Source organism: Micromys minutus, assembly GCF_963924665.1.
Source record: "Micromys minutus genome assembly, chromosome: 26".
NCBI lineage: Eukaryota > Metazoa > Chordata > Mammalia > Rodentia > Muridae > Micromys > Micromys minutus.
The window spans coordinates 28,760,422-28,787,237 of NC_137961.1; positions in this window are offsets into that span (position 1 = coordinate 28,760,422).

The following is a 26,816-nucleotide window of genomic DNA, read 5'->3' on the forward strand; positions in this document are numbered from 1 at the left end:
CCCATAGTGGTTGCAATAGATGCTCAACTAAGAAAAAAAACCTTTAAATTTTCAGAGGTCCACATATTGAATAGAGTATGAGAAGAAGCCCAAGTATTTAGGATATTAGCATCCATTTTTGACTCCTAACCATGATTCAATGACAGCATGCCCCAATTACCATAAAGTTCTACTTCACCACACATAAAATTAACAAAGCCACTAGCATTCTGGAAATATGTGCCTAATCACCCTCTCTTTATGTCGTTCCTAATGTAATTGTCACATTACAGAAAATGTAAGGACCACAATTATATATTATCATTATTTTAGCACCTTTAATACCCAAAGTCACTGTGCCTTATTTAAATTGTTACAATTCATGGGAACTCCAGTCTCTATTATATGATTAGTTCAATATCTCGAACTCATGATATGTCTGTACATTTCTTGTAATCAGATATATCTTTGCATTAATCCTATGAAGTAAAATTATTATATATTTTATCTGGTGGAATAAGATACTTAAAGCAAAAAAAAAAAAAATAATAACAGCTTGGGCATTTTTCTTCATAGTAAATATGTTTATACCTGACATGCTGCTATGCATTTTGTCCTGGGCAATGATTTGATTTCTATGGGTCATAAAGTATTGGAAAATGTAATGAAACCATACTGTAAGTAGAATGTTTCCTCTATGACTATACCAAAACAACAACAACAACAACAAAACAGAACAGCAGACATATTGTAGCCATGCCGTGAGTGCTTGCATAGCTCAAGGCAGAGAGTTCCCCTGGCTTCTATATTTGTCACTTCCGTGCTTTAGGTACAATTGCACATTTTAGACTCACTTTGTACTGAACTCTGATCTTTCTCTTGTTCTATTTAGCAGTTCCACTGTCTGCAGAGTCACTTCATCTTCCACTAAACCTAATATCTACACTGCTTCAGCTATGAAAGTATATCATCTCCAGAAATCAGTGAGTCTGCTTTGTTCCTTTGCAAATAATACATTAAAACCGATTGCCGTGTTAAACAATAAATGACACTATTGTTAACTTCAAAAGACATGTGAGGATTTCTAAATATTTCATTTCTAGAATGAAAATAGTTTAAAAATTAATTACTATTTATTTGATATTTTAACTAGAAAATAGTCACCATATATTTTTACAGGAAAAGATTCAAATGCGTTAAAAATTCACAAGCAAAAGCACTTCCTTTTATTATTATTTTATGTATCTTATTTCTATTTCCATGGAAACAGGATAGAAAGTTGCAGCTAGAAGCCAGAAGTAGATTAGAAATCTTTCTTCTGACTTTGTTTGCTGTCTCCCGAGGTGATAGACTTTGCTAGTGTTTTATGAGTGGAAAGGAAAAGACCTCCACAATTCAATGGCTACTTGTCAGAATCTTCAATAAATGAGCATGTGCAGGAATTTATTCCTTTCCAGAAAAAAGGGTTGAACATTAGTATATATTTTCACAGAAAATGAAGCTAGAACACAGAAAAATGTTTTTTTTTAATTTAACAGTAAAATTTTATTTTGGATTGAAGTTGGATATGAACAAGCTCAGGATACATAGAAACTAAGAAAAACAATAAGCACTTAATCTCAGAGTTATGACCTTCTTGCTTCTGTACACCAACATGAGTATATGAAGAAAAGTAAACGTAATATCGCAAGTGTGTGTTTACTGAGATAACGTTCAGGGCCTTTATATTTAGGCTTAGAATTTAGCCTTAGGAATGATATCACCACTTGCCCATAACACTCCTGAAAGATGATCTCATGTTTTTCTTGTCAGTGTGATGCAGTCATTCAAGGATTGCCTTCTAATTTCTCAATACTTTTTGCAGTAACTAAATTAGACTTTTTAAACTTAAATACTGAAGCTAAATTTTTTAAACTTTATTTTAAAAAACAAAGATAAAAAAAAATTTTAAATATTTTCACATAAATGTATAAAAATACATTTATGTCAGTGCTTGGCTTTATTTTTCCTTATTTTTTTTTAAAGTTTGATACTCTGCATTAAGGTCTTACTAGTTACAACGAGCAAAAAGTACATGTAAAACAAGATGTAACCCGGAATTAGTCAATGTTTTCTTGGTAAAGACTGACCATAATGTTTTTTTGTTTGTTTGTTTGTTTTGTTTTGTTTTGTTTTTTTCTTGAACTTCACACAGTCTGTGAGTTGTTTCTGGGCAGTCCGAGCCTCTGGGGTAAGCTTGCCACTATCAGTGACTGCATATTATGTCTGTTCTTTTGTGACTGGGTTATCTCACTCAGGATCATATTCTCTAGATGCATCCATTTTCTTAAGAATTTGGTTAAGTCATTTCTGAAAGCTGAGTAGTACTCCATTGTGTAAATGTACCATAATTTTTGTATCCGTTCATCTACAGAAGGACATCTTGGTTCTTTCCAGCTTCTGGCTATTATAAATAGAGCTGCTATGAACATTGTGGTGCATGTATCTTTGTTGTATATTGGAGTGTTTCTGGGGTATATGCCCAGAAGTGGAATAGCTGGATCTTCAGGTAGTACTATGTCCAATTTTCTGAGGAATCCCCAGACTGCTTGCCAGAGTGGTTGTATCAGTTTACAACCCCACCAACAGTGGAGAAGTGTTCCTCTTTCTCCACATCCTCGCCAACATCTGCTGTCATCTGAGTTTTGGATCTTGGCCTATCTGACTGGTGTGAGGTGGAATCTCAGGGTTGTTTTGCATTGCATTTCCCTGATGGCTAAGGATGTTGAGCACTTCCTTAGCTGTTTCTCAGCTATTCCACATTCCTCAATTGAGAACGTTTTCTTTAGCTCTGTACCCCATTTATAATAGGGTTGTTTGATTCTCTGGTGTCTACCTTTTTGAATTCTTTGTATATCTTGGATATTAGGCCTCTATCTGATGTGGAGTTGGTAAAGATCTTTTTTCATTCTCTTGGCTGCCATTTTGTTTTTTTGACAAAGTCCTTAGCCTTACAAAAACTTTGAAATCACATTAAGTCAAATTTGTTAATCTTTGACCTCAGAACACAAGCCATTAGTGTTATGGTCAGGTAATTTTCTTGAACAAAACACTAATAGCTCAAGCTCTAAGGTCAAAGATTAACAAATGAGACTTAATGAGATTGCAAAGTTTCTGTAAGGCTAAGGACATCGTCAAGAAAACAAAACAGCAACCAACAGAATGGGAAAAGATCTTTACCAACACCACATCAGATAGAGGCCTAATATCCAAAGTGTACAAGGAACTCAAAAAGCTAGACACCAGAGAATCAAATAACCCTATTAAAAAATGGGGTACAGAGCTAAACAAATCATTTTCAGTTGAGGAACACCGAATGGCCGAGAAACATCTGAGGAAGTGCTGGACATCCTTAGCCATCAGGGAAATGCAAGTCAAAACAACCCTAAGATTCCACCTCACACCAGTTAGATTGGCCAAGATCCAAAACTCAGATGACAGCAGATGCTGGCGAGGCTGCGGAGAAAGAGGAACACTTCTCCACTGTTGGTGGGGTTGCAAGCTAATACAACCACTCTGGAAATCTGTCTGGCGATACCTCAGAAAATTGGATATAGTACTACCTGAAGACCCAGCTATTCCACTTCTTGGCATATACCCCAGAGACACTTTAATACACAACAAAGATATATGCACCACAATGTTCATAGCGGCTCTATTTATAATAGCCAGAAGCTGGAAGGAACCCAGATGTCCTTCAGAAGACGAATGGATACAAAAATTGTGGTACATATACACAATGGAATACTACTCAGCCACCAGAAACAATGACTTAACCAAATTCTTAAGAAAATGGCTGCATCTAGAGAAGATCATCCTGAGTGAGATAACCCAGTCTCAAAAGAACAGACATAATATGCAGTCACTGATAGTGGGATGCTAACCCCAGAGGCTTGCACTCCCCCAGAAACAACTCACAGACTGTATGAAGTCCAAGAAATAAAGAAAACAAAAAATATACATATATTTACAAAACAAGAAGACTTTGACTATTTCCATGTTGCGTTTTGTTTTGCATGTACTTTACGCTTATTGCAACTAGTACGTTTTCAATGCATACTGTCAAGCCCTTGAAAAAAAATCAAGTACTGACTAAAAAACATATTCACATGGTTTTACGTAAAATTTATTTTAATGTCTGAAAAAACAGTACTGACAAAAATGTATAATTTTAAGCAAAAAATGTTTAAAATCTTTACATTTATCTTTCTTTTGCAAAATAAAGTCGTTTAAAAAATAAAAAAAAACAAAAAAAAAAATAAAATGAATGTCATCTGTTGTAAAACTATATTTTTCTAAGACATATAAACAATTGAAATTTTAGAATGGAAAGATAATAACTTATGAGAAAGTGTATGGATGGAGCCTGACCAATACAGATACAGATACAGATACATAGCCAACTATCGGACAGCTATAACAGGCTCCAATCAACAAGCACTTTTTGGCATCAGCAATAGTGTCTGTTTTTGGTCTCTGCAGATAGGAAGGGCATACTCTAGATAGCTTTTTTTCTTTTTAGTCTGTGTTCCACTCTTTGTCTCTGCATTTTCTTTAGAGAGGAGAAAGTCTGGGTTAATATTTTTGAGATGGGTGAATGACCCTTTCTTCAAACAGAAAGATATTTTCTCTCTAGGTTCTATCTCCTATTTGTATTTCAGCTAAAATTATCCCTGTTGTGTCCTGGGAACCTGTTACATTCCTGGCATCTGAGACTTTCTAGTGGCTACCCCAGTTCACTACCCCCCACTGCTACATACCTTGGTTCAGTTTCCTGACCCTCTGTACTTTTCTCTTCTCACACCTTATCCTGCCCACCTTTTCCTTTCCCCTCCTCTTTCTCTCCTAGGTCCATTCCTCATTATACATACCATGATTATTTTATCCTCCATGTTAAGTATGACTAAAGCATCCACACTTTGGCCTTCTTTTTTCTTGGGCTTCATATGGTCTGTGAGATCTATCTGGGCATTTTGACTACTATCCACTTATCCATGAGAACAAACCATCTCTGTTCTTTTCTGTCGTAGTTACCTCTCTTAGGGTATTCTTTAGTTCTGTCTATTTGCTTATGAATTTCTTAAAGTAATTGTTTTTAATAGCTGCATAGTACTCCATTGTGTAAATGTGGCACTTTTTTTTTTTTTGTATGCATTGCTCTCCTGAGAAACATCTGGGTTTTTCTAGTTTCTGGATAATATAAACCAGGTTGTTATGAGTATAGAGGAACATGTATTCTTTTGTTTTTATTTCATTTGCTATACTTCCAGGGTCTTACCCCAAAATATTTTTACTCATTTATCAATGTTGTTCAGATAATTTAGCCAAGTTTTAGAATCACTGATGTAGACATAAAAGAAAATAAAAATTCAGAGGTCAACTGTATTTTATAAAAAAAACAATGTGCAAGGAGAGGTGTGGCCTCCATTCAAAATGCTGTGATTAACAAGTTCAGCAAAGTGGCTGGATACAAAATTAACTCAAACAATCAGTAGCCTTCCTATACTCAAAGGACAAACATGTGGAGAAAGAAATTAGGGAAAAGGTACCCTTCACAATCGTCACAAAACCTATGAAATACCTTGGTGTGACTCTAACTAAGCAAGTGAAGGACCTGTACAACAAGAACTTCAAACCTCTAAAGAAGGAAATTGAGGAGGATCTCAGAAAATGGAAAGATCTCCCTTGCTCATGGATTGGAAAGATCAACATTATAAAAATGGCCATCCTACCAAAATCAATCTACAGACTCAATGCAATTCCCATCAAAATTCCAACACAGTTCTTTATGGAATTGGAAAGATCAATGTGCAATTTCATATGGAACAACAAAAGACCCAGAATAGCGAAATCCATCCTCAACAACAAAAAAACATCTGTGGGAATCACTATCCCTGACCTCAAGCTATATTACATGGCAATTCTGCTGAAAACTGCATGGTACTGGTACAGAAATAGGCATGTGGATAAATAGAATAGAATAGAAGATCCAGAAATGAGCCCTCACATATATGGTCAACTGATTTTTGACAAAGGGGCCATAAACATTCAATGGAAAAAAGACAGCCTATTCAACAAATGGTGCTGGTCCAACTGGCACTCAGCATGCAAAAGAATGAAAATAGACCCTTTTTTATCTCCTTGTATAAAGCTCAAGTGTAAGTGGATCAAAGATCTCCACATTAAACCAGATACACTGAAACTATTAGATGACAAAATAGAAAAAACGTTAGAACATATAGGCACAGGAGAGAATTTTCTGAACAAAACACCTATGGCTCAAGCTCTAAGGTCAAAGATTAACAAATGGGACTTAATGAGATTGCAAAGTTTCTGTAAGACTAAGGCATTGTCAAGAAAACAAAACTGCAGCCAACAGAATGGGAAAACATCTTTACCAACTCCACATCAGATAGAGCCCTAATATTTAAGGTATACAAAGAACTCAAAAAGCTAGACACCAGAGAATCAAATAACACTATTAAAAAATGGGGTACAGAACTAAACAAAACATTCTCAGTTGAGGAATATCGAATGACTGAGAAATATCTGGGGAAGTGCTGGACATCCTTAGCTATCAGGGAAATGCAAATCAAAACAACCCTGAGATTCCACCTCACACCAGTCAGATTGGCCAATATCTAAAACTCAGATGACAACAGATGCTGGCAAGGTTGAGGAGAAAGAGGAACACTTCTCCACTCTTGGTGGGGTTGTAAACTAATGCAACCACTCTGGAAATCAGTCTGGCGATACCTCAGAAAATTGGACATAATACTACCTGAAGACCCAGCTATTCCACTTCTGGGCATATACCCCAGAGACACCTTAGTACACAACAAAGATATATGCACCACAATGTTCGTAGCAGCTATATTTATAATAGCCAGAAGCTGGAAAGAACCCAGATGTCCTTCAGAAGATGCATGGATACAAAAATTGTGGTTCATTTACACAATGGAATACTACTCAGCCACCAGAAACAATGACTTGACCAAATTCTTAAGTAAATGGCTGCATCTAGAGAATATCATTCTGAGTGAGATAACCCAGTCACTAAAGAACAGACATAATATGCAGTCACTGATAGTGGGATGCTAACTTCAGAGGCTCGCACTGCCCCAGACTGTAGGAAGTCCATGAAATAAAGAAAACAAAACAAAACAAAACAAAAAAAATCTTTACACAACAAGAAAACTTTGACTATTTTCATGTTACATTTCGTTTTGCATATACTTTGTGCTCACTGTAACTATTGGGTTTTCAATGCATACTATCAAACCTTTAAAAAAATCAAGTACTGACTAAAAATATATATTCATACCGTTTTATGCAAAAATTATTTTAAAACCTGAAAAAAGTACTGACAAAAATGTATTGTATAATGCAAAAAATGCTTGAAATCTGTACATTTACCTTTCTTTTGTAAAATAAAGTTGTAAATAAAAAAAATGCTGTGTCGATCAACGTTATAAACCAGCAAAATAAAACTTGCAGAAAATGGATTAAACTTCACAGAATATTAGTGCAGCCACAGAGATCAGTTAACTCACTTACACTGAAACTAAACTCTGGTTTTATACCTCACAAGGAGCTATAGGAAAGAAAACACCAGCTAACCTCAGTGAATTTGGTCAGTGCTTATGACTTTTAGCAATGGCATGCTGTCACCTGCCACATAGATGGAGAAAGGGAGTTTTTCTGTTTGTGTTTTGAAGTTGAAAGGATACCATGCACACCTTTCATACTCCTACTATGAAGCAGAATTAACCCCAACAAATGAGTGGAAGAAATTACAATTGAACATAAAATAAATGATCTATAAGAAGGAAAATATGGTGCTTGGTTTGTCAACGTGAGAGAAATAAAGTCCATTTTGGAATGGGGACCAAGTTCTATCAATTAAGAAAATGATTTTTTTCAGATTAGCTTATGGATATTTTATTGGTTCATTATTGATGTACCAGGGTCAATGCCTGAAAGTATAATTTTGAGTTCTATGAAATAAAACATGCTGAGCAAGCCAGGAAAAAGTATGGTTCCATAGATTGTACCTCATTTCAGTACTCTGGATGCCTCTCTTGATTCCTGCCTTGGTTTCCAAGATTGACTATAACTTATGTGCTAAATTAGCCATGTCTTTCCCCCATGTTGCTTTGGTCAGGGTGTTTATCAAGAAGAACAATGATTCACACTAGAAAAGGAGCTTATAATCAAAACCAATTAATTTCATTATTACTGAAAAGAAAACTTAAAACTATACAGTCTATGTTTCAAAATCCCTCAGTTAAGAACATAGTTTTCTAAATTGATTAATAATAGTAAGGGCTTGTTATGTACGTCTAATTTATTTTCCCATAGGCAGTATTAACACATGTCTTTTCTATCCTTAAGAACTTCAGACATTGGTCCTCTAATTCTTTCCCTGTGCATGAATATTATTTTCTTTTCTGTACGTCCACATCATATCTTAGGGGAACATTGCCTACTGCTGAAGGACATCTGGGTCTTTTTCAGCTTCTGGCTATTATAAATAAGGCTGCTATGAACATGGTAGATGACCTATTCTTGTTATATGTTGGAGTATATTTTGGGTATGTACCCAGGAGCAATATAGCTGGGTCCTCAGGTAATATTATGTCCAATTTTCTGAGAAACTGCCAGACTGATTTCCAGAGTGATAGTACAAGCTTTTAATCCACCAACAATGGAGGAGTGTTCCTCTTTCTCCACATCTGCTGTCACTTGAGTTTTTGTTTTTGTTTTTGCTTTTTTTCTCTCTTAACCATTCTGACTGGTTTGAGGTGCAATCTCAGGGTTGTTTTGATTTACATTTCTCTGATGACTAGAGATGTTGAGCATTTCTTTGAGTTCTTCTTGGCAATTCTATATTCCTCAATTGAGAATTTATTGTTTAGCTCTGAACACTTTTTTCAATGGGATTATTTAATTCTTTGGAATTTAATTCTAACTTCTTGAGTTTATTCTATATTTTAGATATCAGCCCTCGATCTGATGTAGGATTGGTAAAGAGATTTTCTCAAACTGTTGGTTGCTGTTTTGTCTTATTGACAGTTACTTTTTCTTGCAGAGGTTTGCAATTCATTGGACCCCCACTCCTATTGTCACTTGATCTTTGACAAAGGAGCTAAAAACATTCAGTGGGAAAAGACAGCATTTTCAACAAATGGTCCTAGTTCAACTGACAGTCAGCATGCAGAAGAATGCAAATCATTCCATTCTTATCTCCTTGTAGAAAGCTCAAGTCCAAGTGGATCAAGAACATTCACATAAAATCAGATACACTGAAACTAATAGAAGAGAAAGTGGGGAAGAGCCATGAATACATAGGTACAAGAGAAATTTTTTCTGAAAAGATCACCAATGCCTTATGCTCTAGGAACAACTTTGTTTTTAAGATCTCATTTTCTAAAATTATATAGGGACAGTTATAAAGGAAACGTCATTGTTTAAAGTGACGGGAATTATTCAGGAATTTTATCCTTTGTTTCATGAAATGCTAGACCTTGCATTCTTTGCAAAGAGAGTAGATCAAGTTTTGGATCTAAAAACATTAAGCAATATTTAATGTTCAATGTTATACCAACTGTCTGTAGCTTAAACTTATGGTTCTTGGTGTGGGGGAGACATCAAAAGTCAGACATTGTATTTAATATGACTCTAAATATGAGATCTTCAGGCAGTACACTTTGTTCTAAGTAGAAGGTTTTCTTCCTGTTGATGCTAGGATGAATATCATGGCTATACTTTCAGTGTGTTATATTCACACTTGCACAGCCTACACAGCCCGCAGAAGCCCATAACTGTTGAGAGATTAGAGGTTGTATTGGTGTTAGTGGAATGGACTTGTAATAAAATTGCTGTCATTGCAGTGAACAGAAAAATATCTTTTAGAGTTAAAGCAAATGAATCAAAATGCCCAGAAATTTATAAAGCAATATTTATATACAAGTTTAAATGTGACATCATTTTTATTTTACAGCTATGTGACTGAGTTGCCCAGGGCAAGACAAGCTATTTGATATTGCTCAGAGTAAAGATAAATTGGTTAAATTCTTCATTTTCATACACGGACTCCCTTTTGCCCTTATGGCAATGTAAACAGACATTGCTGGGTTAGGCTTTTCTCACTGCAATGATGTTGAGAGTAAAACTAAATACATTTGTGCATTCTTAGCAATCATTTGACGAGTAGCCATACTTTCTTAGGCAAAATAAATAATTATTTCACAATAGATATGTGAGTGAAAAGATTTCTTCAAGAATATTGACTGCACCACATTCAAAGTTATTTGTTTGGCCAAAGGTTTATCTGTCTTGCTGCTTTTCTCAAAGAACCAGCTTTAGGTTTTGTGCATTTTTTGTATCAACCTCTTTGTTTCTAATTGTCCTAAATTTAATTATTTCCTGTTGTATACTCCTCTTGGGTGTGATTGCTCTTTTTCTTACAGGGCTTTCAGGTGAGCTATTAAGTTGCTAGTATAGGATCTCCCAGTTTTTTATGAGGGCACTTAATCCTTTGAACTATTCTCCTCGCATTGCTTTCATTGTGTCCCATAAGTTTAGACATGTTTTGTCTTCTTTTACATAGAATTCCAAAAAAGTGTTTAATTTATTCTTTATTTCTTCCCTGAACAAGATATCTCTGAGTAGAGACTTGTTCAGTTTCCATGGGTATGTGAGCTTACTGTTGTTTTTGTTGTCAAGCCTTAGTCTATGGTGACCTGATAGGATGCATGGGATTATTTCAATATTCTTGTATCTGCTGAGACTTGTTTTGTGGCTGATTATATGGTGATTTCCTCAGGAGTTCTTTTATTGTTAAGAAGAGTTTTGACTATCCTGCTTTTTCTTCTTTTTTCTTTTTTTTTTTTATTTCCACATGAGATATGAGATTGAAAATTGCTTTTTCCATGTTTGTGAAGAATTACATTGGGATCTTGATGGAGATTGTGCTGCTTTTGGAAGGATGAAGGGTATTGTATTTTGTCAAATGCTTTTTCAGCATTTAATGAGATGATCTGTGATTTTTTTTTTCTTTGAGTTTGTCATATAGTGAATTATGTTAATGGATGAGATAGAATTGAACCATCAAATGCTGAAGGGGAGAGAAGAGAGAGATGAAGGAAAATATGGAAGACACAGATAAAATGAAAGGCAATTTGAGAAATAGTATGAAAACAAAGTATAGTCAAAACTTCCTAAAATATATGCCTACATCAAGACAATTTAAATATTATTACCTAATAATTGGGAGACAGAGTCCCACCTCACCATCTCTTGTTACTAAACAAAGCTTCTTCTATTGGGAATAGGTTATTTTGATTGAGTTGATGTCCAAAAGGTCCTCATAGAAATCCCTAAACAAGCAAGGCTATAAATAACACGACAAATGTTTCTACAAATTGATAGTGTAAGTACTTACTGAAGACAGTGCCTAAACAACCCATTGAATTGAACATAAAGAATTTGGTTTTTTTTCCTGTTTTTAATAATTTTTTAAACGACTTTATTTTACAAAACAAAGATAAATGTACAGATTTTAAACATTTTTTGCTTAAAATTATACATTTTTGTCAGTACTGTTTTTTCAGATATTAAAATAATTTTTACATAAAACTATGTGAATATATTTTTTAGTCAGTACTTGATTTTTTCAAGGGCTTGACAGTATGCATTGAAAACCTAATAGTTACCATGAGCGTAAAGTACATGCAAAACAAAACGCAACATGGAAATAGTCAAAGTCTTCTTGTTTTGTAAATATATATTTTTTTTGTTTTCTTTATTTCTTAGACTTCATACAGTCTGTGAGTTACTGTCCTCCAGTAACAGATGAGAATAAGTAAGGATACCCACAGCTGGATTAGATGCAGAGAGCAAAAGACCTTCAAACACCCATTAGTAAACAGGATATTAACAACTAATCCCCTCCACCCAGGTTAAGAGAGCCCTGCAGAAGGGGAATAGTTATGGCAATAAGAGTCATAGTGTATAGAGGATAAGCAGGAAATAGAGTTTCCTAAACACAACAGTACTGACACACCTAGGACTCCCAAAGACTGACACATTATTCTTAGGGCCCACATAGGACTACACCTCACAGGATCTAACAGCTAAAAGGAGAACTGAACAGGAACCCAATTCCTACCTATCCTAGAAATTATTTCCAATTGATTATCTCTTTCAAGTGAAAATTTACTTTTTTTCTGAGGGTGTGACACTGTGGACACAAATTACTCTTGAGCATTAAGCATTACCTGCACCCAGAAGTAGGTAAGAAAAACTACCCCTGCCACAAAATCAACAACTGCCACAACCTTCATCAGGAACAATAACCACTTCAACAGCATCCTTGGAAATATTTTTTCTATCAATATATTTTTTTAATTTTAGATTTCATATTTTTAATCTCTTTCTCGTACTCCTCCTCCTCTTCCTCTTCCTCCTCCTACTTTTCTTCTTCTTCTTCTTCTTCTTCTTCTTCTTCTTCTTCTTCTTCTTCTTCTTCTTCTTCTTCTTCTTCTTCTTCTTCTTCTTCTTCTTTCTTCTTCTTCTTCTTCTTCTTCTTCTTCTTCTTCTTCTTCTTCTTCTTCTTCTTCTTCTTCTTCTTCTTCTTCTTCTTCTTCTTCTCCTATTCCTCCTCCTTTTCCTCCCTCTCCTCTCTCTCTCTCTCTCTCTCTCTCTCTCTCTCTCTCTCTCTCTCTCTCTCTTTCTCTCTCTCTCTCTTCCCCAGAGTAAAATAGGTCTTTTGTATGTATTATGGTTTCTAATTTTTGTTTTTGTTTTTTTGAAAATCACAAGGGTGTAAATCAGAGAGTCTCTTCTTGTATGCTTTCTTTTCTTTTCTTTCTTTCTTCCTATAGGGTTGTCTTTTTTTATACTTGTTTTTCTCACTGTATTTCATAATTAACCTTGATAAAGCTATGGTTTTCTAATGATAGGAATGAAGTGAATCTGGATATAAAGGAAGGTGGGGAGAAAATTGAAAGAGTAAGGGAAAATAAACTATAATCAAAATAGACTATACAAAAAAAAAATCCATATCCATTCCATAGGAAGAGCAAAAATATCAATCACCTTCCCCCAGAACTCTCAGATACTAAACCACAAAACAAAGAGTACACATGGAGGATCCCATGCTCCAGACACATATGTGGCAGAGGATGGTTTTATAGAGTGTCAAGGAAAGAAGAGACCCTCAGGACTATGAAGGCTCTGTGCCTCATCATAGGGGAATACCAGGGAAGGGAGATGAGAGAGAGTGGGCAGTGGGTTAAGAACATTGTCAGAGGCATGGAGAAGGGAGATGAGATAGGGGCTTCCAGAAGGGAAACCTGGAAAGGTGATAACATTTGGAATGTAAGAAAAGAAAATATTCAATTTAAAAATTAAAAAAAAGAAGTGTAATGATAAACATCAGGGCAATGGTGTGATTCTCTAAACTGTCACAAGACCTGGCTCTTCGGACATGACCAATGATTATTACACATATTGTTAGCAAAGGAAAAAAAATTCTCTAATAAGAGTGAAACTTAAGGAGTTTAGTAGATGTACAACTCAACATGTAGTCCTCATATCTATTCACCCTTTAGTTTCCTTTCACCTTCAACTAAAAAACAAAAAAGGAAACAAAGAATAACAATGCCTTCCCATATATCTTCTCATACTCTTCAGAAACATTGAGTTACCACTCTACAATCGTATGGATTATCTTAATTAAGATTTTTCTTGAGCAAAAAAATGGATTCTGTAAGTTTCTAACATACTGGCTTTTTAATTATCATACCATAATAGTATATATGTACATTAATTTATTTATTTAGGACCAATATTCCAAAGAATTAATATTTTATTATAGTCAATAAGGAGAAAATTGCAAATGTGTATACAAACTAGATGTAACTGTAATACTGAAGACTAACTATGTCATTTTTTATAAGTAAAAGTATAGTACACATTTTATAAGGTTTATGTAAAATACATATGTAAATATTTACATTTATGTTAATATAATATATACTATATTCTGTAGTAGACATTGTTGTAAATTCAATAATATTTCAATAAAATAACAAAATTACTGGAAATAAACTAATTAATGAGCTTTCCATGTTAAAATAAATTGTATCTAAAAATAAGTTCCAATTAACTATAGAAAATTATACTTCCTAACAAATACATTCATATCTTAATTGTTACATCAAGATGTTGTAAATATTTAAAAAAATAAATAATTCACAAAGGAATTTTCGTGTGTCAAACATAATAGGGTAAATGTGCCATCAGTTTTTTAATGAATCAACTCAAAGAAAGTCTGATATATGCATAACAATTTGAAGGCACTAATCCCTCAGCTATCCCCACAAAAGGCAACCTTCCAGTGTGAGATATGCAAACTCCACACCTTTGGAACTGTGGCACAAGTTCCCTGCTTATTTTTGACAGACTAAATGAAGGCAAGCCAAGCATTATTACTCCTCTGAAGTGAGGAAGAAAAAATAGACCAGAAAGCACCTGAAGCAGCTGGAATGCAAGTTCTACAATGCTCAGGCCCAGGCAGGAGCTGAGAACAATTGGATTGTGATGGATTTATTTTGGAGTCTTTCAAAGCTGGTCTGCACATGTTCCCATAGAAAGTCATCCAGTGTATGCTGAAAGGGAGAGAAGTGCTTGTGAAATGTCCAGAGATCTGAGAGTTCTGGTTCGCTGAGAGTGGAAAGTTCTGTATTAGGCTTTCATCTACGATAGCAGGAAGACTATGACTTAGAAGGAAGGGACATTTCTTTTATCAAGTTCTATGTTGAAGAAACAATAAAATTAATAATTAAGAAAATATGTGAAGATTCCCAGGAAAGGCACATGTAGAATGGGAATCCTAGAAAGCCAGTGAATTTAATCATCACAACAGGGTCTCAACAGATGTACTCTCTCATAACAATGTACCAAAAGAAGATTAAAATAACTAACAGAAATAAAAGACCTGTGTAGAAGTTGATGCAATTCACTTTTTCAAAACAGAATAAATTTTGATATTTATAACTTATATTTACAATGTGAAGCATGCTATAACCATTTCTGCATCATCCATAAATGGAAAAAATAAATATAGTATGACACATATAGAAGGTGAACAAAAAGAAAAGAAAATAAACTTACTTTGAGAGGACCACTGTTTAAAATTTGCAAATTCTTCAGCAACCAGAAAAAAATATATGGGGAGATAAATATGTTTTTGTGTGTTCTAATATAATTTTATTTATAAACACACACACACACACACACATATATGTATTCCAAAGTTATTAAAATACTGTTGTGATAAGCTAATTTAAGATGAATATTAGAGGCTTATAGGAATTGAATATGAATTCTTATATATTGTTAAGTACCAACAGACTATAATGTTTGATAGTTTTTCTTATTTTTTATACTAGACACAATCTTTAGTTGTTCAAGCTATATAGTTCAAAATTCTCTGTAAAAAAATATACTATTTCTCCAAATAAGCCAAGAAAATGTATCTGTTCAGAAATTTAAATTTTGTGAAAAATAACTGGGACACAGAATAAAAAGCAGATATGGATGATGGAGATAAATGCAAGGATACATAGAGTGGGTACAGACAGCAATACAGTATTATGAAGATTTTCAAAGAGATTTAGTACTGCTCAGTGTGACCTGGACAAACCTTGAAGACATTATTTCAATGAGCATAGCCAACCCTAGAGACTACACATTTTAAAACTCTTATTATATATGACATCCAGAGGAACAGAGAGCAAACACCCAAAAAAGAGCAAAGACAAAAATTATATCAATGAGCATTAAAGAGGTAAACTTTAAAGAAAGTAAATACATAATGAGATTTGGGACTCTTTATGGTGATGAACAAAATTGAACTAGACAGAGGTAATAGTTTATTTTTTAAGTCTAAAGCTTATTTTTTTTAATTGAATAGTTTATGTATTTACATTTCAAATGTTATCCCCTTTCCTGGTTTCTGCACCTCCCATACCCCCTCCCACTGCTTTTTTGAGGATGCTCCCTTCCCACTTATCCACTCCTACCTCAACACCCTGGCTTTCCCCTACACTGGGTAAAGAAGCCTTCACAAGACCAAGGGCATCTCTTCCCACTGATGCCAGACAATGCCATCTTCTGCTACATATATGGCTGGAGCTATAAGTCACCTCTTATGTACTTTTTGGTTGGTGATTTAGTCCCTGGGAACTCTGGGAGCTCTAGGTGGTTGATATTTTTGTTCTTCCTATGAGGTTGCAAAACTCTTTAGCTCCTTCAGTCCTTTCTTTCATTCCTCCATTGGGGTCCTCGTGCTCAGTCTGATGGTTAGCTGCAAGCATCTTAATATGTATCAGTACGTCTCTGGCACAGTCTCTCAGGACACATCCATATCAGGCTCCTGTCAGCAAGCTCTTCTTTGCATCAGCAATATTACCTGGGTTAGATGGCTGCATATGGGATGATTCCCCAGGTTGGGCAGTCTCTGGATGGCCTTTCCTTCAGTCTCTGCTCTACTCTTTGTCCCTGTATTTCCTCTCATATTTTGTTGTCTCTTCTAAGAAGGACAGAAACACTGATACAAAATCATGAAAGGCTAGTGAGTTCTCTTCAATAGATTAATATGTTTTATTAATTTTATTTAAGTTGTACATTTAAAGTTTATTGCCAATTATTTTTTCCAGTAAAGGAATTTTGAGTCTATAAAACAAACATTTTGTATCAATGCTCTGATGATTCATTTATATATTTTTCTTTTATATTTTTATAGTCCAGTCGGCACCCCACTTTCAGTCTTCATCCCATTCCTTCTCCCTACTGTCTCCAAGAGGTGGGAGTGGGTAGGTAGATGGCAAGAACCCTCTTAGAGGAGAGGAGAACTGGGGATGGATTGGGGAGCTCTTTAAGGGGATACTTGGGATGGGTACAACATTTGAAATGTAAATGAATGATATAATTTATAAAAATATTATCATTAAATTCTCAGTCAATTGGATGAAAACAGAATAAAAAACTCCTGGGTGCGGTAAAGAAAACATTTTATGTATTTATTTATATGTGGATATTAGATGTTGTTAGTGATAACCGAGTTACAGTTCAGATACTCATAGAGGTCAGGTAAGAAGGAGCTGTCTAATGGTTACACATGAACATCCCTGAAAGGGAGAAATAGAGTAGTTTTGTCATTGGATTGTGGGCTGGTAGGTATTGAAACCTAGTTCTCAGGTTAGGAAAGAAAAATAACAGGGGGAAACAGTACAGGCATAGACAATGGGAATTTGGGAGTATTCAGCGAGCAGTGTGGCAATGTAGTGCAGTGGAAACCTTTTGGAATTTATGAGCCTGATCTGAATGAAGACTTCTAGTAATGGGGAGATGAAGTCTCAACTGGCTATTTTTTTGTAATCAGGCAAATCCTCTAGCTTAGAGACTGGTCTTCATTTGTTTAAATTGTTTGCAAAGCGGGCTTGTAGAGATCCCAAAACAGGAATATGGTTGGATAGAGTCCTTCTCCACAATCTATAAGGAGCATGCAATTAGGATGGGAGAGGCTTCAGTGGAAGTAATTCAGAGAAGATGCAGAAACTTTTTTCAAGACATACAATAAGAATGTAAATTAGAGGCCTCCAATGTGTCCTTACCTACAGAGATTCCTGTGGAAAAGGTGGCAGAAAGACTGTAGGAGTTACAGTGATAGAGGACCGTTGGAGAACAGGACACACAGAGTCAATGAAGCCAGGCTCATGCAGGCTCACAGAGATTGAAGAGGCAGGTGCAGGGCCAGCATAGTTCCAATTCAACTCTGTTTTATGTTGTGGTTGTTTTGTTATTTTTGTGGGACTTCCAATTGTGGGAGCAAGTTTGTCTGTGACTCTTTACCTGGTCTGGGGACTCTATTTCTCTTTGTTGGATTACATGGCCTAGCTTTCGTCTGGGGGCTTTTTGTATTTTTTTCATTTGTTTGTTTTCTCCTGGAGGCCTCCCATCCTTTCTGATGGGAGACAGAAGGGCAGTTGATGCAGTAGGTGGGAGGAGGGGTAGGATTTTGGAAAGATGAGAGGTAATGGAAACTAGTAGGGCATATTGTATAAGAGAAGAATCTATTTTAAATAAAAGTTTAAAAAATACTTAAAATACACATTTTTATGATAAAAGTAATTTATCCTGCCCTTTTCTCATTCCAACACCTCCCATTTCCCCTCCCACAACCCCTTCCATGTTCACTCACTCTCAATCTAAAAGTCTATTTTATTTTGAATCTTTAAGTTATGCATATGTAAACATATGCCAAAGCATATAAATGCCATTGATGGCCACTATAGCATCCATGAGGATGGGAAAACTACTAGTAACAAAATCACTGTCATCCTTGACTTTGCTACCTGCTTTATCTGTGCCATGAAATTGTTCTGGCTGGGATAAAATAATATACCTAGTGTTGTCTAATGAACTACTATTTGCCAAGTTATGATGACAGTCAGTTTGCTTATAAACATCCATCCCTGTGTAAACAGGAGCAAGGCACCTTTCAGATAGATTCATGGATTATGCTCATTCTGCGTACTTCTAATGTGAGCGCTTGGGAGACATTGCTGAATGGATATGTTACCATGTTGTCTGAGTAGGAGGCTAACTGTCACTGCATAGTATTTTACAATGGCAAACAATGTCTATGCCATTTCCAAAAGCCAGAAGAAAGAACTTTGGGGTCTGTTTACTCAATAACATGATAAATGTTGAAATGAAGAGTTGGGCATCCTTATAGCACATATGTCTGCTCAACACTGTAACGGACTGTGGCTGTTACAGAGGAATGCTCCAGCTGCAGTGTTCTTCATTCCACCTGCGTACCAGGCCTTCCAGGTGCTGAAAAGTTAAACGCCACAATGAGCAGAGACTTGACTTGGCTTTGCCTGCGGGTGGAAACAACACATTTGTTTTCAATCACCACTCCTCTATTGTACATGTGTGCAATTGTTTCTGTAGTGCTTTGATTCCAACTCCCTCTTACAAGATTTTTATTGAAATGTCAGATTTCTTTTTACTGGCACAATATGTCTTAATGATCTATTTTAGTGTTAAAATATTCTGAAAGTTGTGTTAAGTAGAGTACCCTTTTTGTTTGGTTTTAGTTTATCATGATTAATATATCAGACCCTTCTCCTGGATCTCAACATTTAACGGCAAATGTTAGGTTTCTGCTGGTTTCTTTGTCATAGTTTATTGTGACAGTATTAAAGTGTGGTCAGTGAGTGACATCACTTCTTAAAAAGACAAGTCATTAAAAGGAGTAGAGAAATTATGTTTTCATTTTTCCAAACATAATGCTGAAAACAAATTATTCTTTCTGCAAAACACTACATATAGTCTATATTTGCAGGAAAAAATACAAATACCATTGTTCCAAGATATCATTTTTTGTCTTTGAAAACCTACTTTAAATTCGTGGTCATTGTGAATCTGATAGAAATAAATTTTTTAAAAGGTGACTATATTCCTTTGACCTACCTTTTTTCTAATTGTTCTGATGAGACTTCTAGTTCTACATTGAGTAGGTAGGGAGAGAATGTCTAGCCTGTCTAGTCTTTAATTTTATTAAAATTTCAAGTTTCTCTTCATTTAGTTTGATGTTGGCTATTGATTTACTATGTTTAGTTATTGGCATTATATTCCCAATCTTTGCAAGATTTTGACCATGAAGGTGTTTGAATTTTGTCAAATATTTTCACAGCATCTAATGAACTGATCATGTGTTGTTTTTTTTTTCTTTGACTTTTTTTAAATAGTGTATTACATTGATGAATTTCCATACATTGAAACATCCCTGCATCCCTAGGATGAAGCCTACTTAATCATGATGAATGATAGTATTGATGTGTTATAGGATTCAGTTTGCAAGAATTTTTTTGAGTATTTTTGCATAAATATTCATAAGGGAAATTAGTCTGAAGTTCCATTTCTTTGTTGGGTCATTGTGTGATTAAAGTATAAACATAATTGTGACTTCATAACACAAATTGGGTAGTGCTCCTTTTGTTCCTATTTTGTGGAAGACTTTGAAGAATATTAGTGTTAGGTCTTCTTTGAAGGTCTAATAGAATTCTGAGCTAAACCCATCTGTTCCTGGGCTTTTATTTGCTGGGACACTTTTAATGGCTACTTCTAATTCTTTAAGGGTTATGGAATGTTTAGGTGGTTTATCTGATCCTGATTTTACTTTGGTACTTGCTTTAACACTCCTAAAACTGACAGAGGGCTAATATTCAACATATACAAAGAACTCAAGAAGTTAGACTCAAAAGAACCAAGTAACGCTGTTAAAAATGGGTTACAGAGGTAGTTTGGCCAAGAAGCACTTACAAATGTTGAATGTTTTGATCATCAGGGAAATGCAAATCAAAACAACCCTGAGATTCCACCTCACACCAATCAGAATGGCTAAGACTAAAAACTCAGGTGACAGCAGGTGCTAGTGAGGATGTGGAGAAAGAAAAACACTTGTGCACTGTTGGTGGGATTGTAAACTGGTCCAAGCACTCTGGAAATCAGTCTGGCAATTCCTCAGAAAATTGGACATGGTACTACCTTACAGGAGCCTGATGTAGTTGTCTCCTGAAAGGTTCTGTCAGAGTCTGGCAAATACAGAGGCAGATGCTAACTGCCAATGATGGGACTGAGCATAGACACCCCAATGGAGGAGTTAGAGAAACACTAAAGGAGCCGAAAGGCTTTGCAACCCCAGAGGCAGAACAACAATATCAAACTTCCACACCTCACCAAGCTCCCAGGGACTAAATCACCAACCAAAGAGTTCACATGGACAGACCCAAGCTCTAGCAGCATATGTAGCAGAGAATGGCCTTGCTGGACATCAATTGGAGGAGAGAACTATGGTCCTGTAAATGCTGCATTCCTCATTGTAGGGGAATGCCAGGGCAGCTAGGCTGGAAAGATTTTGGGGGCACCCTCATAGAAGCAGGGGGAGGTAAGATGGAATAGGGGGTTTCTGGAGTGAAAATGTAAAAGGCAATGACATTTGAAATGTAAACAAAATATACAATTCAAAAAACAAAACAGAAAGTTCTTACCCCCATCTCCACCCCCTAACCAACTCCCAGAACAGAGAACAGGTGACTATAGCATTTCAGTGGAGAACTTTCAGATATCACATCATTGTAGGAATGGTGCAAAAAAATCTGTTGTTCACTTACTTTGCACTTAATGCGTGGTTATTAAATCTTTAAATAGTGTACCAAAAGCATATATAATAAGAAAGCATTTTGTAAAAGGAATTTCGTGAAAATTCTTCCAATAAATGTCCTTCTGAGATTTAATCTTTTCAGAAATGTTTTCATTCCTACTGAAGGGAGGAATTAACAAGGTGACAGTGGAAGAAGAGCAATGGTGAGTCTGTGTCAAGCAAAAAACTGATGTGGCTTTAAACTAAATTAATATTGGAGAGTAAATACTCTTATGCAGCTTGGCAAGTCCAGATGTTACATGGTATTGGGAACTATGGAATCAACGCACAGAAAATGCCATGACACTCCAGAGGAATGAGAATCCTAATCCTTTGTTTGGCCTCAACCAAAGTGAAGATTTGTCTCATAGTAATTATGACTCATGATATTGCACAAATAATTTATCTATACTAAGCTCCTTGCACAAAGTACAGTCAAACCAATCTTGGCTTCTTAATTCATCCATCTACCAATCAGCACAAGGAGATTTGGAGAGAAAATGGCCACTGCTCTTAGGAAAATTTTGAAATTTAAAAAGATAATTTTAATTCAATCATTTATAAAGATTTTACACACACACACACACACACACACACACACATGCATGTATGTTTGTCCATGTGTGGGTTCTGGATCTCAAACTTCTGTCTTGGTGTTTTCCAAGCTAGGGTGGACTCCCAGAGGAATCTCCTAAACTCTGAGAGTTCTGGGACAGAATGTCCTTATGAATCCATGATTGACAGGTACTTGCTGCCAAATTTCAGAAAATCCTGAATTCCATGGATGTGATCCTGGCCAGTTAAGTTCTTCATTTACTTCAACAACATATAATACATTAGTTTACCCAGATGCTCCAGTGTACTTACTTTACAATGCACATTTTCATCTGTATTCAGACATATGCTCAATGCACACAGGAAGAACAATAGACTATTTGTAGAATGAAGATAAACATTTTCTGATAAGGTGTAAAAAACATATTAGCAGCTGCCATTGATAAAATACTTCAGTAATAATGTACTTAGTACCTATTAAGATAACAGCACAATGAGTTTGTTTTTTTTTCCTATGATAAAATTTCATATATTTTGAGGAAATAATTTACTTAAAATTTTGAAAAATCATTTTGCTCCATGCATAAAAGTTAAAAAAATACAGAAATACCAAAACAAATAAACAAACAAATTCAAAACATCTTTATTGTCCTCTCATGGAAATGTTTATTAATTCACACTTTCTATCAAAATTTCAAAAATTTGATTAATGCACATCTCATATCAATTTTCAAAATCTTTATTAAAGTCTACTTCATAGCAACTTTCAGAAGATCTTAATACATTATTCTCTTCAGACAATTATTTTTTTTCTTGTGACAAACATTTCTAGAATCAGTCTATCCAGTTTTCTCAGATTACATCATCACAATTTTCAGTAGCAATCCTGCTAAACTTCAGAATCCTGAAATTTCCTCTTCTTATCTATGATTAAACTTAATCTATCTCAGCTTTAAAAAATGACTTAAAGACTTTATAAATTAAGTGGGTGTGGCTGTGAGTAACTGCATACAGGAAACTGAATGATTGCTTTTCCAGTCAAATTTAACATAGTTTTTAAAATATGAATCGTGAATAAATTCATTGCAGATTATGAAGAAAAAGTTAACTGTTCTGAGTAAGTATAGCATGAAGAAATTGATTTTACTGTTTAAGAAGAGTATATTGAATTAAAAACTAATAAAATCAGGATAAAAAAATCTGAAAATTTAAATGCCATTTGAACATGATTTTATATGTGTGCATAAGAAAAGCTATGTACTGATTACATAATGAATTTAAGCCTTCCAGGAATTACCTAATTAATTTTAGTATAAAAGATAATGATTGAAAGAAACAACCATAAATTTTACAATTTACTAACATTTGATACATTGTATTAAAAGAATACTTTTACAAATGTATATGGGTAGAGAATAAAATAATTCTTTATAAACATTCCACTCTTAGTAATAATAAATTATTGTTACCAATCATTTCTTGTAAAAATTTAAAATAATTAACAGATCAGCTTAGCTGATTATCTGATGCTTTCAACTTCTTATATAGTTATGTATTTACTTATTTCTTTTATGAATCACAAGGCAAGTATGTTGAACTTTAAAATTCAAAATAATATAACTTCTTCATTTGCAAGGTAATAGGCTTGTGTAGTATGGTGATGAAAATGCATGAATATTTCATGTTATTTATTCATAGCCCACATCTAGAACGTCATAAAGTTTACATTATCTGCTCCTTAAAACTGTATTTAGGCATATACAATGCTCTACAGTGAAGCAGAACTCTCCAAATTCTTTAGTGTAGTTTTCAGCATGAAATTTTGAGCTGAATTGGTTTCCATTTCATTTTTCCAGGATTGGCATTTGAGAAACGATTTTAAAGAAATTTTCTTGTCCAGAAATACTTCAAGATTTATGGTTTCAGAAATATTCATTCTTAGTATTAGTTTTTGATGAGACTGTCTTGACAGTTCCAGTGGCAAGAATAAGGAGAAAAGACAATCGGTAGCTCTGTGTAGGGCTTCCAAAGAGCTCACAATATCCTATTCAGTAGCAACACAAATGCATGCTGAGACTGTTGCTTTTCACATATAATATTTTGCAAAATACCTGTGTTCCCTTACTTATTGAACTTGACCTAAGCAACGCGTGAGCTTTGTTTTGCCAGTAGCTAAACTGAGTTGAGGATATGTGGAGAAAGGGGTGAGCATCTGTCGAAGTCTTGAACTTGTGCTGTGTGCTGCAGAACTGCAGGAGAGAAGCAGTGATGCTCAGCGATGCCACCTCAGCCAGGGCATCTGGTGCTGAAGCCATGATTCTGCCCAACTGCATCCTTTCCAGATGCTGCGGGATTGTGTCAGTAAAATCGTTACAGTGGATGGAAGAGGGAAACTGTTATAAACATAACCCAAATAGAAGTCTTAAATATTGTGATGGGTTTAATTACTCTCAAACCAATAGGGACCGGACTAAATCATACTAAAGTTTGACAGACAGAATAGTGTCTCCAAGTGCACAGAGCAAACAATGAAAATGAGTAAGATAAACTACATTAATAATGATCTTTTTATATACAAAAACAATTTTTATAATGGATGCTCATCAATGTCACAACTCATACATCACACATCATGTTTTCCTTTATTAAACAAACATAAAACATCTACTGCTTAATGATGCTGTTCAGAATTTTATTTTGCTATTGAAGAAATACTCAAAGAATAAGTGTCATCCGATGGCTCCACATTTAATACATGATAGATTCGGATCTCATATTCAACCAGTCTTGCCTACTGTCCACACAATTAATGTCTTCACTGTAGAAGCTAGCCACCAAAAAAATTTTAAGATTTCATGAAATCAAATGAAAACAGATATAGAAATAGTTAAGCATAGAACATCATTAAATTTGGGAAGAAGAAATGAGTCTGCAAAGAATGGTAGAAGACACTAATGTAAGAGCACAGTTTAGATCTGTGGATCCCTGAGGCAGAAAAAGGTGGTACCTGTGTATGAGGACTGGGTGGTCACAGAGATGCCACACTTTGTGTGTGGGTTATGTTTTTATATGTACTATCCATAAATTTGAACTTACAAGTTAACAAATGCTGCAGAGAAGTGTGCAACTTTCTTAATCCATACATGCTCTAGATTGCCCCGAGGAGAGGTTTTTTTTTTTTTTTTTTTTTTTTTTTTTTTTTTTGTAGGGGGAGAGAAATGTCTGTGAAAATTGTCACACAACTAAAACAAAACTTTGAAAGAAAAACCAACTTTCTAGCTTTCAACTTTAACCCCTAATAAACATCCTCAGCGGTGTAGCTGTGAAAAGAGGAAGATAATGGCAGTATGCTCTCTATGGTGACTGTAAGTACCCAAGCCTGTCCTCAAATTAATGCCTTTGTCACGGCTCTATACCTCTGTAAGCAAGATACACTTATGGAATTGATCGAAACTAACAGTGATGCTCTCAAATGTGTCCCCAAATTATCTTTACTGGTAAATGTAACAACAGAGCAGCAGGGAAATTGTCTTGTTCAAGAACTAGATGGTATTTACAGATAAATCTTTGTTGTAAAAAGATATGGTGAGTTCTGCTATCTTCTCTTTTTCTAATACTGTATTCTTAAAAAGGGGAAAAAAAACATGTACTTTTTATCTGCTTCAGGGAACATTCACAGTTTTATTATCTGTATTTTTATCTCTGCTCCCTGACTGCTCACACTGCTGGAGTGCCTGGCATTGGGGACAAAAAAGCAATGTACCGTGGTCAAGAGTAACTATCATCACAGTCTCAATGTGAGCAGGCTCTTTGCCCAAAGTCCTAATTCAAGTGATAGGGAAGAGCTCTCCAGAGGTTGTAACGGAAGGCAATTGCAAATGTGCAGCCCACAGAATCATTTTCACTTGGCTTGAAGAATACTTAGAGAAGGTTTTTCATTCCACTGTTCTTTTGTTAGGTACCTCAGTACTACAAAGAAAGTGAAACAAAGCACTGTGATATTGTTCAAGAGGTCAATTTAAGTAAAAATAGATAATTGTGTTACATTCTTACCAATGTTCTCTAAGGACAAGTAACCATAGAAGGCTCTAGTTTTTCTTTTTCTCAGCTATAAGAGATAAATTTAAAGTCACCCCAAGGTAGAGATGAATATAACTCTGCTTGAGTCCGTATGTAGAAATTGTTTAGCATGGTACAAATGATGTTAGATGGTTTTCCCTGCTTTACACTGCACTAAATTTAAAGTTTGCATCACTAACAGAATATAATGTGTATATATATATATATATATATATATATATATATATATATATATATATATTGCTTTCATAGCCACCTGTTAATATGTATATGTTGTATGTATATGCATGTATATGTTTTTACACATATATAAATATGTATATGTTTTCACATATATTCCTAATTTAAGCTTTTCTATTTATTTTTGCTATTTGTGTTGTATCATTATGTGTATGGTACAGGTGGTCATGTCTGTTGCTACAACATGCATAGCACACACATTGAGGTCAGAGGACAATGTGTGGACTATAATTTTCTAAGTCCTCTGTGTGGTTCCTAGGGAGTGAAATCATATTTCTCAGGAAGCAGTTAACCTGTTGGGCCTGCTAATAGTTTCATGTGTTTCCATTTTAATGTCTCATAAATTTTGAATGTATTAAAATAATGAGTTTTAAGGCAAATGCTTCATATTTTTTCATGACATCCCAAAGGCTGTTTTTATTTTTCTTAATTACTGACTTGCTTATTATATTCATATGTGTATTGTGGACAGACTTTCAAAATTCCCAGACAGTTTCTCCATTGCCTAGTCACTATACCCTGTGAACACTCACTTCTGTCTTTGTTTATTATAAAATATTGTACTATAAGATTTGCATTATAAACAATTTTAGATTTACTCTGTTATTTTATGTTATCTTTATTTCTTATTTTGTGTATT